Source organism: Pleurodeles waltl, chromosome 6 (assembly GCF_031143425.1).
Source record: "Pleurodeles waltl isolate 20211129_DDA chromosome 6, aPleWal1.hap1.20221129, whole genome shotgun sequence".
Lineage (NCBI taxonomy): Eukaryota > Metazoa > Chordata > Amphibia > Caudata > Salamandridae > Pleurodeles > Pleurodeles waltl.
The window spans coordinates 1,661,314,241-1,661,331,458 of NC_090445.1; the positions used below are offsets into that span (position 1 = coordinate 1,661,314,241).

The following is a 17,218-nucleotide window of genomic DNA, read 5'->3' on the forward strand; positions in this document are numbered from 1 at the left end:
GCCAGCAAACACGTCTTCTTCAGCCACACCTCTGCCCTACACTGGACCGACCACAGCTGCGTCCACTTCACATTCCGACGCGAGACCTCCCACCTCCGCACTCAACCCACCCCTCGTCGACAGTGGAACAAGATCCCTGAAGAGCAACTCTTCTCCGCTCTCGCCGCCAACCAACCCACCCTCACCACCGACCCCAACGACGCAGCTCTCAACCTCACAAACTGGATCTCCAACTGCGCTGACAACCTTGCTCCCCTCAAACGCACGCATCGACAGACCAACACCAAAAAACCTCTCTGGTTCTCTGACACCCTCAAAGAATCAAAGAAAACTTGTCGTGCCCTTGAGAAGGCCTGGCGCAAGGACCACACCGCGGACAACATGACCGCCCTCAAGAACGCTACACGCGAACACCACCACCTGATCCGCACTGCCAAAAGGAACTTTTTCACCGACAGACTAGACAAAAACAGCCACAACAGCAGAGAACTCTTCAGCATCGTCAAAGAGTTCTCCAACCCCAGCGCCAGCGCCAACGCCGTCACGCCCTCACAGGATTTGTGCGAATCCCTCGCCACTTTCTTCCATCGCAAGATCAGCGACCTCCACGACAGCTTCGGACACCAGACCCAACCATACACCACTGAACCCGCTTCCCCGGACATCACCCTCAACAACTGGACCCACATCAACACGGAAGAAACCAAATCCATCATGAACTCTATCCACTCCGGCGCCCCTTCGGACCCCTGCCCGCACTTCATCTTTAACAAAGCCGACGACATCATCGTCCCGCACCTCCAGACCGTCATCAACTCTTCTTTTTCTTCTGCTACCTTCCCCGAATGCTGGAAGCACGCTGAAGTCAACGCCCTACTAAAGAAACCTACGGCTGACCCAAGCGACCTGAAAAACTTCCGCCCCATCTCTCTTCTACCTTTCCCAGCCAAGGTAATAGAAAAGACCGTCAACAAACAGCTGACCACCTTCCTGGAAGACAACAACCTGCTCGACCCTCCACAAACCGGATTCCGAACCAACCACAGCACGGAAACCGCCCTCATCTCAGTCACAGACGACATCAGAACCCTGATGGACAATGGTGAAACAGTCGCCCTCATTCTCCTCGACCTCTCGGCTGCCTTTGACACCGTCTGTCACCGCACCCTAATCACCCGCCTACGCTCCACCGGGATCCAAGGCCAGGCCCTGGACTGGATCGCCTCCTTCCTCGCTAACCGCTCCCAAAGAGTTTACCTCCCTCCGTTTCGCTCAGAACCCACCAAGATCATCTGCGGCGTACCTCAAGGCTCATCGCTCAGCCCGACACTCTTCAATGTCTACATGAGCCCCCTCGCCGACATCGTACGCAAGCACGACATCATCATCACCTCCTACGCCGACGACACCCAACTTGTACTCTCCCTCACCAAGGACCCCGCCAGCGCCAAGACCAACCTACAAGAGGGTATGAAGGACGTCGCAGATTGGATGAGGCTCAGCCGCCTAAAGCTGAACTCTGAAAAAACGGAAGTCCTCATCCTCGGCAACACCCCGTCCGCCTGGGACGACTCCTGGTGGCCCACGGCCCTCGGCACCGCACCGACCCCCGCAGACCACGCCCGCAACCTCGGCTTCATCTTGGACCCTCTTCTCACCATGACCAAGCAAGTCAACGCCGTGTCCTCCGCCTGCTTCCTCACTCTCCGCATGCTCCGCAAGATCTTCCGCTGGATCCCCGCCGACACCAGAAAAACCGTGACCCACGCCCTTGTCACGAGTCGCCTGGACTACGGCAACACCCTCTACGCCGGGACCACCGCCAAACTCCAAAACCGCCTGCAACGCATCCAAAACGCCTCGGCCCGCCTCATCCTCGACGTACCCCGCAACAGCCACATCTCCGCACACCTGAGACACCTGCATTGGCTCCCAGTCAGCAAAAGGATCACCTTCCGTCTTCTCACCCACGCACACAAAGCCCTCCACAACAAGGGACCGGAATACCTCAACAGACGCCTCAGCTTCTACGTCCCCACCCGCCCCCTCCGCTCCGCTGGCCTCGCACTTGCTGCCGTCCCTCGCACCCGCCGCTCCACGGCGGGTGGGAGATCTTTCTCCTTCCTGGCGGCCAAGACCTGGAACTCCCTCCCCACCAGCCTCAGGACCACCCAGGACCACTCCGCTTTCCGGAGACTCCTAAAGACTTGGCTGTTCGAGCAGCGATAACCCCCCCTTTTTTCCCCCCTAGCGCCTTGAGACCCGCACGGGTGAGTAGCGCGCTTTATAAATGTTAATGATTTGATTTGATTTGATTTGATTTGATTTGACAAGGGATTAACTGTAAAGAGTTAAAAAATGCAATTTTGGTAAGGACCCAGTAGAGTATTTGGGCATGTCATTTCGAAGGATGGGATCCGTCCTAAGGTTGGTCATGCTGAAGAAATATTGCATGTTCCAGAACCTTCTTGTAAATAGCAATTAATGTTATTTTGGGGCCTTCTAGGATTTAATTCAGGAGTTTTTGAAAACGATTCTATGAAAGTGGAGAATTTGATGAAATTACTGATGAAAAATGCTAAAGTTGAGTAGTAACAGGAGAAATTGGGATTTTTTTTTATCCATCAAGAAGGAAATTTTGCAAGCTTCCTGTTTGAAATACTTTGAGATGAATGCTGATTGTGTGACTTCGGTAGATGAGAGTGGTTACGGTATTGGTGCAGTATTATCTCAGAAGAAAGGAAAGATAAATGGATTATAGCCTATGTGTTGCAGACATTAACCCAGGCTGAAAGAAGTTATTCTGTCATTGAGAAGCAATTATTGGCAGAATCTTGGGCCGTGCAACGGTTTGTGTAATTTGTGGAAGGAGGTTCAAAATGTGCCAGGACCATAAACTTTTAGTGTACATATTAAAGCTGGGTGGTGGAAAAAAATCTATCAACTAGGCTACCAAAGCTGGCCTCTAGACTACAAATGTATCACCTTGAAATTGTACCGGGCAGGAGCAATGTGATTGCTGATGGGTTCTCACCTCTTCCTGTAGGTAGTGGTACTAATGAAGACGAAAGTAAGGATGTGGAATGTGATGTTGCATTTAAGAATGAGGATGTGTGATGGGGTATGAGAGAGATTGTGGAACAAGGATTGTTGTAAGAATAGTAGTGGTAGCAAGAAATGGAGAAAGGTGTTGAAATGCAAATGCATAACATATATGTCACCAGAGATTGGCCTAATGACCGTTTAATGAGAGGGGATGGAACCATATTTTTAAATTAAAGGAGGAATTATCCTTATGTAATGGTGTTGGGATAAGCGGTGATAAAATTGTGCATGAAATGTTGGTGGAAAAGGGTCATGAGTGTCATGAAGGAATGTCCAGCACTAAGAGGAAAATTAAAGAAAATGTTTTGTGGCCAGGGACTGATGTGATGGCTGATCTACGGGTAAGAAATTCTAATATGTGTGCAAAGTGATAAAAGTGCCAGGCCGTGTAAAGAACTGTTAGTCACACAGCGTGGAATTGCCAGATAGGCCTTGGCGAAAATTGCCTATGGATTTTATGGGGTAATTCTATACATTGCCAATTAGGGAATATCATGCTATCATGTTAAATATTTTTCCAAATAGCTTGAGGGAGCATGGTAGGAAGAATGACTACTGATGTTGTAATAGAATTTTTAAAGGATGCGTTTTCGAGGGAAGAGGTTCCTGAAGTTTTGGTATCAGACAACAGTGTACACCTTAAGTCTGATAAAATTAAAATATTTTTTAAAAATCATGAAATTAAGCACTCAATGGTAGCACTGTCCCTACTCGCAGAAGATTGTCAAGTTGAGAGATTTAATAGTTATAAAAGACGGAATACAATTAGCGCTGAAGTCAGGGCGTCCTTGGAGGAAATCATTAAACTATGCTTTTGTCATATAAGATAATTCCATATTCAGAAACAGGAAGGATGCCGTTTGAACTTTTGAGAGGAAGGAAACGTGCTATCAGTTTAGTAACATGGTGGTTAATGGGAAGAATTGCAAGACATTTGATATTATACAAGGCAGTGAAGTGAATCTGACATGAATGATGGGAAGCATGAGGATAAAAGTGGTGGTTACATGATGGATAGTGTTGGAAGTGAAGGGTTGGAAGGAATCCAAGAGGATCACACTGAATGTAGGGATGTGGAAATCGGTGCCCCCAAGATGAAGACGTGGATAGGAAATGGAAGTGAAGAGTTGGATGGCCAAATTAATGTGCAGGAGTGCAGCAAAAGGGGGAAGAGGGTAGCTGCTTATGTGGGGAGGTATGTAGTTGGGTGAGTTATAGAATTAGGATATTGTATCTGTATTATATGAAAATGTTCTAGCATTATAACCAAATGTAGAATGCAGGTGTTATTGGCATCTAATAGATTATTGGTATGTTGAGATAATAATGTATTACTTTGTTCATTAGTTAATAAAAAGGGGAAGAAGTGTGGCATGTGCCACTGAGGAATATGGGTTTAGCATGCCCCAACACAGAATGTGGAATGATGGTTAAGGGAGGTTCTGGGGAGGTCCGTTGAGAGCCTGATGCTGAGGTGGAGAGAGAGCCGCTCTTATTATCCTGGTACTTGTCTTAAATAAAGTTTCTCAAGATCTTCTCGAACATGTAGGAGAGTTATTTCACAAAGACTTGGCCGTTACTGAGTTGTAAAGACAAGACCATGTTTGAGAATCTGGAATATGTACTGAGTCAGGAAGATAACTACGAACACCTCTGGGACTACATCAGCAGCTTGCGGATGGTGGCCTGCATTCTATTCTTGGGTAATGGGAGGGTCTTACCTTACAACCTGAGACTATTGGTCCCAGCTACTACTGTCCTTGGGTGACACTAACATGGAGTATAACTAAACTTTTAAAAGCTTCTGTTCTCTTTGATACCACCTATAGAAGTAACAAGATTATCCAACATGTTCCTGTCATTAGGCTTATCTCCAGGACAAACCTGAATTAAATATACATCCATGTTGTGCTTTTTAATGTAAGCCCTCATTCAGTTTGAACTGTGATCCATTTGGGGTAAAGGGAAGTACAGCAATGAGAATACTGTATTAGGATCACAGATTTGGAGTGATAAACTGATCTAGAGAATAATAATCCAAAGAGAGGCCTGGGTAGAACAGTTCAGACGCGTATTTTTTTAAAGTTATGTGCAAAGTTTAACATACTCACACTTTATACTGGTGTGATGTGTGCATACTACAGACAGTTGGCAGCCATTGATCCTTTCCTATTTATGCTAGTTTGTCTAATGGATCTCTTAGAATTTCCTGGTGTGGGTGAAGGATTTCGGAGATGTATTCGAGTTTACAAATATTTCACTCATGGGTACGTCCTGTCCCCTTTTCTCCAGATCCATTGACTGTCATTTTTTTTTTTAACAAACACAAATTAATTCAACGGCCTGACCAAGACCATTCTTTTAGGCTTTGTACTGAAAAGGTTTTCAGAGGCCTCAACAGATATAGAACAAGAAGTAAATGGTCAGTAGCAATGCAAGCTTCCCTTGAACATCTTGAGCTGAATTACCTGAATGTGGGTGTGGCCTCATGTAGTCTATTTGCCACATCTGTATTGTTAAATCCAATTCTAGAACAATCATTGGAATTGTTGGCCACTGCTAGATTCCTCACATGCAGAATTGTTTAGTTATAAACAATGCTGGCATATTGTGCTTATTTCTTGAAGATGCTTCTGGCATGTTCTGTTCAGCTCAAAGGCCTCATCGTAAACATTGTCTATTTATAGAGGCCTCATTTAAAGCATTGCCTGTTTTGGGTGCATTGTAGTCACTTCTTTGGGCTGCCTTTGCATGCTGTGTTCAGTTTTGAAAGTCACAGTGCAAGCAGGTGGCTCAGTGAATGAATCCTTGCTGCTGGCATCTGGAGTGATATGGAGGTCACAAAATTAAATCCAGGCAAGGCCAGCTCAGACTTCCCTCATTATGTGGTCTGTAAATGTTGTACCATTGAAATGGATTATGATGAATCATGTTGTTTACAGCGCTTAGAAACTCTACGATTGCTGTAATACCCCCTACATCAAAATTCATTTTGATCTGGAGTATTGCATTTACATCTGGTGGCGTCTCTTGGAAGCCTCCTCTGGAGTGCTCCCTCGTTTAATAAACCTCTTTGAAATATATACTCTGTTCTGGTGGCCTCCTGCTATATTGGCTCCTGTTTTGGGTTTACTCTTGACCTATGGTCTTCCTTTCAGAGTCACAATTCAATTGTTTTTATAATAGTAAAACGCTTAGGTATTGTACTTCACAAACTGAATTGTCTCTAAGCAATAATGTTAAGTGTCCCTGTTGCCAGTAAAATGACACCTTTTGTATCCACCTCACAAGATGAAGAGTTAAATTGTACCTCACTGTTTCGAACCCAAGAACTTCAGGTTACATGAATTTGTGCTGAGGCGAAACGTGTTGAGCAGAAGGGGACACACTCGGTGTTCACATTGGGATCAGAACGAGACAGGATCGACGAAGACAGTAAAGACCATCAGCAACATCCATTAGTCGCTGCACTGTGCATGTCCAATTTCCGTGGACTGTACAAGCACCTGCGAAAGCCATCATGTATATCCCCTTTGACGCATCCCAAACCTCAGCTTACTACTATGATCTCTCAAAAAACACTTTCTAGACACTTAACTCCTCTATCCTTCCATTATTCTATTCAATCCAACTAACAGACTCGCGTGTCCCCTGCTCAAATTAACTGCTGTTGCCCTATACTAATCCACCACTAATCCCTTTTGGGCTCTGCAGTTCAGATAAATTGCTTCATGTTTTCGATCTTGGCTAGCCAGCGCTTGATCCTGTCCTTACTGATAAAAGAACATCAAACCAAGTCTACATCTACCTTCCTCTGATTCCACCGTATACTGGGGTAATGCATTTAAAGTTTTATTCGGAAAACACAACACTAAACACATTAACCACACACCATTACGTTTCCCTCGCCCACTACAGTTTTAATTGCAGTAAAACTTAATTACGCATGCGCGGCACATCAACCGGTTACTTGCTCTTCCAGCTGACGCCGAGTGACATACATGGGAATAGACAGAGGACTGGAACACGGCGATGCCGTTTCTGAAAGACACGTAAACCAAGCAGACATTTTTGAACAGGAAACGTGTGGCGGTCTTGTAGGTACGACCAAACCTATGTGAAAGGGTGAGAGGCCGTAGTCCCTTTAGCAAACTTTAGCGAAACTAACGGCCATCTTAGTATGGACTGATTTCATGAAAATCAGGACATGAGCAACAAAACAAAAGACAATAAATACTGTTTTTGTAACAGTAGGGTCGGAGCAACAGTAAAGGAAGCGGAATTAATCAGGCTTTTTGTTATACATTAGTATTGTAAAAACTATGTGATTGTTTCATAACTTACTGTGGAGTACTGGATTTAAAAAATCTCATAAAATGTTTGGTACCAACTTATATTTCATGTCATTTTGAAATTCTAAAAATTATTTTTGTTGAAAAGACAAACCACTAACTTTATTCCCAGGGAGCCACCCAGTCTTCTGCAAGAACCTGTCCTCAGTAGCCCTTCCTTTATGTCTACAGACAGAGCGGCCCGTAGAGCATACCGTCTTCTTTCCTTCATGCATTAGGGTCACTGCTCAGGAATACTAAGGACTGTCACTAAATAGAGGCGATCCCCAGAGAAGCACCTTTCCAGGACCGGGGAGCTTCGCGTGACGCAATAACGCCGGGTGTGTGACGTATGGATGTACACGTCGTCGAGCCGGATGTTCAAGATGGCCGGTGTGTGGGGATTCCTGTCCCACTGCTAAGAGTCCAGGATAACGGGAGCCTGACAGGGGCTGACGCCGGCCGAGGCGCCTGAGGTATTTTGGGACAGGGGTGAAAGGGGGACAGTGCGGGATTTAGCCTTTTGTCATTGCATGCCATTGTGGCTGGCAGTCTAGATCTGCATTGGGTGTCCAGGGAAGAGGCTTGCATGGTTTCAGCAGCACTAAGTGCACGAGAACTGGGCAGACAGCACAGTGACAATCAGTAGTCTGAGAAGAGACATGTTATGGGAGACAACCGTGATATCCCAAGAAATAAACATTCAAGACTGTTACCGGTTGTAATAGCATTCGTCAGGCATAGGGATGGTTGTAAACAGCTTCAATAGCCGGAGAAAGGGGCAGGCATATCTGCAGCAGAATTAATAGTCTATTAAGAGTAACAAATGGGGCTTAAGTGGCACTAGGGGGACAGACTACGCCATAAGAAGCAAAAACGCACTGGGAGGTAGACGAAAGCGGTATTGAACTGAAAACAACTCATATCAGTTAGATAAAAAAATAAATTCCAGGAGGGCGAAAAAGTAATTCCTACATGCGCAGAAAAACATCCCCCTGATCTGGTGAAATGGCACATCACTGATCATGTTTAAACCCAAAGGTAGCGACTGTTTCGGTTGTTTCGCTTTGACTGGTTATGTGCCTGTGTAAGATTTCTTACGTTTTATAAATCCCAAATAAGTCTCCTTTCCTAGTCCGCAATACGGGGTTGTATGGTTTTGGTGCTGCAATAGAAAAGTTTGTTCTTTTTCGTTGTTGCTTTCTTGTGTTATTGTGTGTGTGTTATGTTGTTGCCCTGTGATTGCACATATGTATACCTACCTGGTTTGATTTGTCTTGTATGCAAAAAAATGTATGTTTGGTCGCAGCCTTCTTTGGTTTTTTTTTTAATCGTTCCTGTGTCATACATCTCATCACGCTCGTGACAAGTAGTGTTGTTACTCATATAGAGAGATTCAGGCGAATCTTCTCTTAAGCAGAACTTGTTCTTCGAGGGGTATTAAATACTTTATGGACTCAGTAACTCAACATATCTTACAATCTACATTATGTGGTTGGATGCCCCCATTTTTCAAACCTTTCATTTAAAACCTTGATATTTGTGAATATTGCATAGAGATGCAGAAATACCGACCTAGCGCTTCGGAGTAACCCAAATTCGTTGCAGCGCATGGGGAAAACTAATTATCACCCTCCGTATAGCGAAAAGTACTGGTTTGGGGACTGCAATGTGCTAATACTTTCATTACCAATTTCCCCCGTGTTAGCCTTTCACATCTGGTCACGCCTGGTCGTGTGGCAGGTGCACGAGGCTCTTCTCTACAGATGACCAGACCTAGCAGTTCAAAAGAAAACGAACTGCAGGCAGTTATTCTTAGGGTTATGGGACGATGCTTGTTAAACATATGTTAATCATGACAGCGTGTACTTGAGATTAAAGTATTTGGTTGCCCAGTTGTTAGTAACCTACTGCATTGTTTGTGCGGTGAAGGGATGGCAAAGGGAAAGGCAATATCTTCCGTTGTTTTTGTCTGACTCTTTCTGTTCCACGACAGCATTTGATACGCTAATTCGTGCTCTGTTTACTTGCTTGCTCTAATAGACGACTCTGTTTTGTTTTCTGTTGACTTTTTATTTGTTACTTTATATTGTGACCTAAATTGTGTTGGAACACATTTTTCGGACAATTGTTTCAGTTCGGTTCTATGTTCAAATGTTTCAAAGGAGGGTACATATTTTCAAGGAAATAAATATGCTGTTTTACTTTTTTTTTTTGTCCAAACCTATTGGGTAGCAGAGCATTTTACATTTGTCCAAGTCACGTGAAAGATTCCAAAAATGTCATATGTACTGAATATAGACTTATATGAACTACGAAATCAATAACTTAAACGGAAAATACCAAGGTCAGAAGTGAGCGAGCAGAGGCCACCAAAAATGACCAATTTCTCTCCACATTAGATTAGTATTGTAGGAATAAGTATTCTATGAGCAAAGCAACACACTTTCCGCTATTCCTCATTGAGACGCCTCTAAAATAAGCTAATTTGAAGATTTTCACACTTGCGAATGGCTGATCTAATATTTTTATTTCAATGGGGGAAGTTTAATGCCACATTTAAAAAAATAATAATGTTTTTTTATAAAGGACGAACGTAGCTTAAACATTCCTGGCTCTTTTGCATAAGATGGAGACTACCACATTCACATCATGGCATTGCAATTTAAAAGGACAGAAATCAGCTTTTACAAACATTAAACTAAAAAAGGTCATAATAGAATTCAGCTGCCTTAACGAGGTAAAAAGGAAACTCTTGAGAGAGATAGAAGCGTAAGTGATTTAAAAAACAACTAAAGATTTTCAAGTGTTTCACAAAATTGGTTGGTTTCTGTTGAGAGGCTTTCTAGATCCCTATTCCAATCACAGTACTGTCCCTGAAATGGTTTATTTTCGGAGTGTAGTTTTGCAGTTATTGATATATTTTTTTTTATTGTTGTTATTTTTTTAATCCTGATTTTGGACAGTCGTGAATGTCATTTGAAATGAATGCCAATTCAGGATGCACACGGGTTGATTACTTGACTTAATTCTGCCAGGTGTTTGAGACACTTGTCACTGATAGCGGTGGGGTGTATTCCTTTTATCTTGTCATTTGACTGCATAGACAGTGCGTTTCATCTACATCTTGAACTTATCTTCAGACATCTAAACCATGCAAAATTGCTTTTCATCTCTGCATTTTTTTTTTATAAAACATGTCACATTCATCTCGCAAAAAGGCTGTTATGGAGTATTGAATAAGGGAAGCATTACAAGTTGCATTTTTTTCATGTTTAGAATGATTTTATAATTTTAATGTTGCCTCATTGCAAGTCAGGTATATCAGGAAATTTAATGTTTTCTAAAGTTTAAGGTCAGTCCTTATAGCAAAATAATTTTAGACCACGTGTAATGAAAGAGTCCAACTAGTTTTGAAATATATATTCATTATTTTTCACCCATTTATATATCTTTTTTTATGTGACAAAGACCTTGTCCTGTCTACATTCTAGTATCTGTATGGACAATATGTTGCCTAGAACACAATGTTGGCGTATAAATGAATTGTTAAAGCTACCAAAAGGCTGTTTATTGTGAGGTTAAAGAGCAACAAGATAGGGTGTTCCTAATATCTATACACCCCCCTCAATAGACTAAAGTTCACTTTCTCTGAGGTCATTTACGTTTTTATACAGGTCTGAAGAATATCGTAGCTGAAAGACCTATTGATTACGATTCATATAAATGTACATTTATTTGAATTACTGTAACTGTAAATGAATTGCATTTCTCCTGTTTACTCCCTTCTTAAAGGCATTGTTTTCATTATTCTTGTCAACAGGTGCAGTATTCTGCTTGGTAATGGAGAATAACCTTTTTCTTTTTTCATTTTTAGGGGAAAGGGCAAAGGGTATTTATTTTTTTCCTGAAGGAATAGGTGCCGAGCCTTATTTAATGTCTGTAGGCAGGTTACTAAAGTATGCTGATAAGATAGTTCTGTTAAGTGCTTGCTGCAGAGATAGGCCTGTAACAATAGGCTCAAAAGGATGACTCAACCTTTCATCCTTGCAGGGTCTATGAATAGAGTACTTTTGGTGCTGCAAAAGTTCACTAGTAAGCACGCAAAACAATTTGTTGTCCTTTTGGAAATAGAAACATATGGGTCGTTGCATCTCAGTCACTTGATAGGTTTAAATGTGTTGTTCATTTTTAAGAGCTGTATTCCTCCACTGGGTCTTCTCAGAGTCCTTGAGCCTGAGTGAGAGGGACCAGGATGTAGTAAAACAAGTAAACAAGCATTTGCAAAGCAACAGGTCTTGCATTTTCTTGAGTTAGAGCTATTGACATTGTAAATTAATAACTGGACTTTTCTTGCCACATAAAGTGGTCAACCCTGCCTCAAAATTTAGTCTTTTCGTGCCATATAATTCCAGTGGCACTGCATATATAGCTCAAGCACTTCAATGTACCTTCTTCCTCTATCTCCAGCAAAAAAATGAAAATGTTGCCATTTAGCAACCCAATTTAAAACAGCATCACATGGTTAAAACCCACAGAATAGATCACAACAGGTCAGAAGCTTGCACACTCGTCTTAAAAATGAGGGACAAAGAGGAATGGACTTGCAAGCAAGGATTTTTGAAAGACACTGAAACGAACAAATGACATGTCTTTAAGCCCACAGAAGTATACAAGAGGCTGTACTCTTACGCTCAACCTAATATTTCTAAAGTTCTGCTTCTAGAATGGATGTGGTCATGCCATGACTTCGAAGTGCAAGACAACACCAATTTAAAAGTAAAAAATAAATAAAGACCAGACGCATAACGATGTGTCATTTCCAATATCTAACCATGTCAACATACATAATAATAAAACCTGGGGAAACTTAAGGCAAAGCACATCTTGGTCCCATTTGTACTTAATGCAGTTCTCAAGAAAATATTCCTTTAATTTGGGGTAATTCTTTGAAAACAATAGCAGCTGCCATTCTGCAACGTAATTCATTTTAATGGTATGCTAAAGGTAATATTATGAGCATTCCTTTACAGAGGGGCAGACATTATGCACTGAATAAATTTGAAAATGTCTTTATGTTGCAGATATTTTGACACATTCGTCCTGGAGACACAGAAACTGGAGAACCACTCGACCCTAGACTTATTACTTCCTGATTCCCCTGTGAAGACTTTCACATCTGCATTTTGAAATTCCAGTCGTGTTTAGGATACACATATTAAAAAGTAAAAGGAATTTTAAGGCATACAATCACAATGCAAAGCCACGCTGCACCTGCAATCTGTTAAACCAATCAATGGTATATTTAAGTAGATTATTTTATAAGTCACAATCGAACCGCGACACAGACATTATTTATGCCACTGACAGCTCTTAATCGAGCCTATGTCACATGTGGCACCTTTAACCGGTACTGGCTTTATGGCCAAGCAGACATTGACTTCTGGGACATTTAGTTTCACTTTTCAAATTGATACCAGGAAAATCCCAACGTACAAAATGTATTCCAAAAAGCCAGGACTAGCTGAAGGTGCTGAAAATGGCAACTGGCCACTGAAACAATAACACATAATCCTAGCGCCAGTATACACCAAGAAATTCTCCATTTCAGACAAGGCGCCTTGAAATCAATCTGCCCCAAACATCATGCAATCCAACATTCTTAGCACCAGCACAAAATATCACAATTCTTCCATTGTATGTATAGGTACACAGTCGGCCCGCTCCAAATATGCTGATTTGATGTTTAAACACAGATAAATGTCTGCAGAAACCAGAATTGGACGCATAAGAAACCATGAAACACAAACCCAGACCATTCAGTGCAGCATTTTGCTTTCAAAGCTACCCGCCGCTATGTTCTTGTTTCATATGTGACTTCCTGGTCGTGTAATAGCCGGTAAACACAGTGCCATGAACAAACACGGACTGGTAGCACAAACAACGTTCCTGATGTTTCTATGCCTTGAAAAGGAACTTGCCTCCGTCTTCAAGTCACACCAGAAAAGGTGGCCAAGCTGCAAACCAGTAGAGAATTAAACAAGTTAGAGCTATTAGCACTGTAAATTCCTAACTGGGCTTTTCTTGCCACATACATTGAAAATGAAAAGTAAAACAGTTGACATAAGCAAGCCGATTCAAAGTGCAATGGCCGCCATGAGCATGAGTGCAAAGGATAGACACAAAGCAAAAATAAGGCTCAACAGTTAAAAAAGAAAAAAAAAAAAAAAAAACATACTGTTGAACACAAAGTATGGGGCCGAACCGTGAGGAGAAAGTATTACGGCTCAGATTAAAGGGAAAACTGAAACCAGAAGGGAGGCTGGGCCATCACACACTGGAGGAGACGTGATGTAGTGTGATGGCCAACAAAAAGAAAAATGTCCTCTTAGTGACTGCTCCCTGGACAGGAACTTAGTTGGCAAAGGAGGGACAAATAGCGCAATGCACCAATAACAGTGAAGCATTTAAGACCAGCACAACAAAGAACGGATGGCAAAAATGAGTGTGGCTCAAGCCCCTACACCAAACACAGAGGCCCTCATTCCAACCCTGGCGGTCTATGACCGCCAGGGTGGAGGTCGCCGGAAGCACCGCCAACAGGCTGGCGGTGCTTCATCTGGCATTCCGACCGCGACTGTAAAGCCGCGGTCGCCCAGCCGGGTCCGGCGGTTTCCCGCCGGATTACCCCCGGCTGGGAGAATCCTCCATGGTGGCGCTGCAAGCAGCGCCGCCATGGGGATTCCGACCCCCTTCCCTCCAGCCTGTTTCTGGCGGTTTTCACCACCAGAAACAGGATGGCAGGAACGGGTGTCGTGGGGCCCCTGAGGGCCCCTGCACTGCCCATGCCACTGGCATGGGCAGTGCAGGGGCCCCCTAACAGGGCCCCAGCATGATTTTGAAAATCGCGACGGGTGCAACTGCACCCGTCGCACCCCTGCAACACCGCCGGCTCCATTCGGAGCCGGCTTCAATGTTGCAGGGCCTTTCCCGCTGGGCCGGCGGGTGCTCCCTTGGCGGGCGCCCGCCGGCCCAGCAGGAAAGTCTGAATGGCCTCTGCGGTCTTTTGACCGCGGAGCGGCCAATTGGCGGTTCGCGCTTGGCAATGTCGGAATTACCCCCAGAATGTCTCGCAGAGACAGCGCATGCAGTGCCTAAGCTTGACCTAAAAAGATAGTGATAGTAGAGGAAATGAGCCTTGTAGATGCAGTGGTCCTACACAGAACATATCAATACTGCATTTGGATTAACCATGTTAGGCTTCTGACTGACAGGTAGAAAAGAAACGCATAAGAGAGGAATTGGGGAGGGGACGGGACAGGCATATTTATCTGTTATCTTGAGGAACTTTGCCATTCACTGCATTTGCAATTCTGCAGTTTCTTTTCTTTGAAAATGGATCATAGTAAATTTCACATTCACCTCAGTTTCTGCTCTCGTGGTGCATACTTTTTAGAGGTTTCTAAATGGAACTTGCCACCCAGAGCACCAAACTTGGCAAGCGGGCAGTTTCCTGGTAACATCCTGGTTGGTGAGTACACGTGTAGCCCTGCAAGACCTTCACTTTGTTTAGTAGAATAAGTTAATGGAGGGCAAACCTAGCTTTGTTGAGTTTGCTGATGAACAGAAGTTATAGTACAGCGTTTCCAGCTGATTATTGCCTTTCCCTTTATTTTCCCTTTGTTTGTACATTTGTAAATGTTTTACAACCTCACAAGGACTTCTTCTGTTTGTGAATAAGAAGTGCATTAACATTTTGTGATAAGCAAGGTATTGCAGAAACATGCACCACTTTGGCTTATTGGGAATTCATTGGCTATTTTAGGCAGTGGTTTTCTTAAAACTTAGTTATACAGACTCATTAGCTGTTTTTGAGAATAGACTGGTTATCTCCACCTTATGCATAAGGACGGGGGGCATAACTGCCTTTTGTTTGTCTGGGTATTTTACTGTCATGAACCTTGGGCACACTGTGCGAGTGCTGATTGCATGGGAGCAGGGCCATTTCTTACGACCAGTTTTGGCATTACAGATAAATTGCAAACAAAGTGATTATATGGTTTGTTATCTTAATTTGCGCTCCTTCAAAAAGTGATTTATTTTAACAAGTTTAGAGAACTGTTGGGCTGGCCACAGAGGATACAAGGATCAAATGCCTGGTTGGCAGTGGGATGCCTTATAGTCTGGATGGGATTAGCAATCTTTACCTGGTTCAGACTCCGAAGTAGCCCAGAGGGATACTTGGTTTCTAATCTTCTCATACACGACTTGTACCTTCATGAAAAAAACATGCTCCTTTGTACAGTTTCAGTCCCTATTCAGATATTTCACCAGTTTATCTTTGGGAAATTATTTTGACCAATCTTCTCTCTTTTTGGGGGGAGGTGGAGGGGGAGTGGGGGCAGGTAAGCAAGTCCTCACCCCCACCCCAAACCACTTAGAGAAGGTTGAGTTTGCTTGCTCAGTGCAGTTTAGTGATTGGTATTACAACTTTATACAAAACTCCTGTTAGCTCCCAATCCAGCATACTTTGCACTGTTAAAAAGTTTTAAATTCGCATTTGGTTTGTCTTTTCCCAGGGTGCTTTGTTACAGTTTGTTCTGTCCAGTATTTTGGGATGGCAACACTTTGCAGTCTCTGATGGTGTTACCTACTTGCTGAGAGCAAAACCTTCTTTTGAAAGTCAAACAGTGCTGCACAAGCAGCAAATGCAGCTGCTGGTTCCCAAGTTCAGAAAGACCTGTATGATACTGCTTGCATTACTGCAGATTCTGTTCCAGCCTGATTACTCTGCTGTGCCCTCTCTCTCCCGGGCCTCTGTTGTCCGGAACCTCTTGTACTGTAGTACCAGCAGGCACTGCCCATGCTGTGCTCCATAGCAATATCCTGCCTCTTTCACTGTGAATTTTGTAGTGCAGTCCTAGACAGCCAGCTCATTTCCACAATGTACTTTGGTGGTGGGCTGTCTTATCTGCCAGCTGATTCGGAAATAAGATGGGGAACCACGCACGAGCTATTGTGCCTGGGCTGGTTCCAACGTATTTGAAGGAACAGCAAACGGGTAATTCTTTATTGTCCTTTACCACTTCTCCCTTTATTTATGCTGCCATGCCGGGAAGAAAATGATTAGATACACACATTGACACCCAACAATGTGGAGTAATCTCGAAATTAATGTGATCAGCATGGCAGCATAAATAAAGGGAGAAGTGATAAGACAGCCCACCATCGAAGTTCATTCATTTGGGTACCTATAGGACAGATGACAGTATACCAATAACATCTGGGACTTGTGCCTGAGGGAATTTTATTGCATGGCATATGGACTTATGGTTCATTAGATTGTAACATGCCAAGTGCACTACTGCTGGTGATAGGTTATTTTGAATATCCTGTTGGCAGACTTGAAGCTCTAGAGTGGCCTTCATGTAGCTCTTTTTCGTTCCTCTCCACTAATGCTTGGATTTGCAAGTTGCTGTTTTCATATTGCTGGGAAGAGAATCGATGGAATTGAGTGGGGCGATTTGGCAGCTATGGGCAAGAGTCTAATAGAATAGAAATGATAGTAGGACTTTGTGGGACGTCTGTGTCAGTCGGGATAAAGATACAGACTTGCACAGATTCTTATCTGTGATTGATAGCAACGGCTAATTGTATGCAAGAGTGGGGGTTATGAAATAGTTGCTTGAAACAGTTTTCAAAACTGCTTCACATTAGTGTTCAATAAGATAAGCGTGAAATCGCAGCTATAATTCATGCAAATTGTTTTGGCTGTTGATAGT

The 17,218-nt window shown here is 43.3% G+C and overlaps 1 protein-coding gene across 6 annotated transcripts in view; it reads left to right on the top strand.

The window, feature by feature from the left end:
* Positions 1-7,774: 7,774 nt before the first annotated feature.
* The window catches only part of SEC16A (SEC16 homolog A, endoplasmic reticulum export factor), a 300,868-nt gene continuing 291,424 nt past the window's right edge, over positions 7,775-17,218 (top strand). For all 6 annotated transcript variants that reach the window (XM_069241597.1, XM_069241599.1, XM_069241601.1 and 3 more), the window contains exon 1: positions 7,775-7,912. The gene's annotated coding sequence lies outside the window, so the exon portion shown is untranslated. The remainder of the gene's footprint in view (positions 7,913-17,218) is intronic.